Source organism: Arachis ipaensis, chromosome B09, assembly GCF_000816755.2.
Source record: "Arachis ipaensis cultivar K30076 chromosome B09, Araip1.1, whole genome shotgun sequence".
Taxonomy (NCBI): Eukaryota; Viridiplantae; Streptophyta; class Magnoliopsida; order Fabales; family Fabaceae; genus Arachis; species Arachis ipaensis.
The window spans coordinates 4,111,727-4,114,476 of NC_029793.2; positions in this window are offsets into that span (position 1 = coordinate 4,111,727).

Sequence of the window (2,750 nt, forward strand, 5' to 3'; positions counted from 1 at the left end):
AACTAATTCAAATTGATCAGTATACAAAAAGTTAACGGCAAGACACACAATTTTAATTTCATCTATTATTGTATTTACAATAATGCTAGGGAATCAAGATGCTTTCGGCAAAAAATCAGCTAAATATTTTTGGGTGAATTTAAAACTTTTACATGGATGGTACTTATGCTAGGCATTAGAATGTTCATTTTCTTTGTAAATTGGATGGTTTTGAATCTGTTTTCTGATTTATTATGTTTAGGCATTTGGAGAGGGAAGGAGGGTGAAGAGACGAAAGCTAATTGAATCAATTTCTGTGATTCACGTTGCAATGATACTGAACGTATCTCCTCCTAATTTGAATATGGTGAAACATTTAATAACCAATATTTTAAATCATAAATAAATAAAACTAACTACTATATTTATAATTAATTAAATTGTTCTATTCTTGACTGATTTAGAATTGGTTCCATATACTTTTTTCCTTGTATTTATAAAAGGGGCTTTTATTGATGAAGTTACTTAAAGTACATATTTTTTAATTTTATCTTCAATAAATGCACTATGTACAAAAACATTGAAAACTTTAAAATTTTCAATTTTTTATTAAAAACTTTTTATATTTAACACCTTATAACAAGTATCCTTTTGTTAGTTAAATCCTTATAAAAATACCTTTTAGAAACTCAGTTCTCATTTTTCACAACGTTTTCAAAATATTTACACTCAAGACAAGACTCAAATTAACTAAATAATTATGAGTACGCCTTCTCTTATTATTTTAACAAAATTATTGATAAAAATTCAGATGCATTCAATTTTACGTGAAGTTGATAGTTAAAAATTATTAGATAAAAATTTAGTCAAATCAGTCAAATCATCTAATAGCTCTTAGTTATCAACTTCACATGAAGTCGACTACACTTGAGTTTCTATCATAGATTATACAAAAAATAAATTAAATATCACATAATATTATATGGTAGAAACTCAGGTGCAATCAATTTTACGTAATTTGATAACTAAGAGCTGTTAGATAATTTGACTAAATTTTCATCTAACGACTCACAACTATCAATTTCACGTAAAGTCGACTCCACCTGAGTTTTCACCATATATGATATATTTTGTGTGTTATTGATGAAGAGACTATTTATAAGAAATGAATAAATTAAAGTACTGAGAATTGGTAACTAATCCTTTTATTCAAGTATTAATTAAACAAAGAATTGTCACTAATAAACAAAAGTTTTACTTTAATAATAATAATAAGTCCTAGAACGTAGAAAGCAAAGGATCATTGACCCCTTCTCACGGTATACACATCTTTAATTAATTTCTTTCATTTGGTAGGAAAAAAAGAGAAAGAGTTACCCCATTCAACGGGTAAGGGTAGTATATGGTACATTGAGGAAGATTCCTAATAATATAAACATTTTTCCATTCCATACAATATGATAAAGTTTGTCGTGACATGATTCATGTGACATTCTAAATAATGTACGATAGTTGTTGGTTGTCTACAAGTTCCCCCTCTTTATATTTTCTTCATTTGTCTTTACAGTTGAGCATGATTTGATATGTCCATATAATCTTAAAACAGTAACATACTCCTTTCTATAACATTAATTAGCACTAGAGTTGGTGCCTATTATATGTCTAATTAACTTCACTTTTATATATTTTGTTTAATTTGTTTTTATTGAAGAAGCTTAATTAATATAAATCCTGGCCGGTAATCTTAACATAGTAATATACTATTTTTGCATAAAATTGATATCACAACTGTATTGATTAATTAATTTTAATTTATAGTTAAGTTGTGTCACCAAAACCTCTTTTTTATTTAACGAACATTTGGGATCAAATAATGGTATATCTAAATTAAATAATACATTTTCTAATCAATTATACCAAAAACTAAGCTTTTAATAAAATATAACTTGTTGAATAAATTATAATATCAGAATTATTTATTGTTTCTTTCTATTGCCAAATATTTATCTATAAAATTTAGTAAACATATGTCACATATTCTGATAAAAAAATTCAGAGAATACTAGATAGCTAATATTTTTAGTTAAAAAAAATACAGAGTTGCCTAATGTTAATTCAAATAAAAAATTTAAATACAAGCGAAAAAATATATATTCGCCAGATAATATTTCTTAACAAAAAACACTAAAATATTAACTTTTCAATATATTAAATTTTTAGATACTTTTCCAATCTTTGGCTTGGTAAAGTAACCTACTAGACCACTTCAAGTAGTCCTTATAGAGATTTAATTTAAAAAAATATAAAAATTTAACTGAAAATTCGATAAAATTATAGAGACTGATAAAATAATTAAACTTATTTTTAATTACATGAATATAAATAATTTTGATTCATTTTAATATAAGACTTTATATGTGATTTTCCTTTATACCCTCTATAATTTATAGTACTAACAAATATATCTCAAATAAAAGATAATGTGGTTGAATTCAGAAATTAGATTGTATATTTGTAAAAATCTTACAAATTATAACATTTAATTAAATAAGTATATACATATCAGTAAAATTGTTTTTCACAAATCATTTATAAATGTAATTTTTCCCACAAAACACATTTTCATTCTCATCATGGGTCCACATTCCTTATTTCCCGCAGGGTTTCAAATCTACAAGGACGCCCACAGGATTTTATTAAAAAACACAACAGTGCAAGGAAAGGAAAAATAACATAGTATATTATAATATTATTTAATAATACATTTTTGA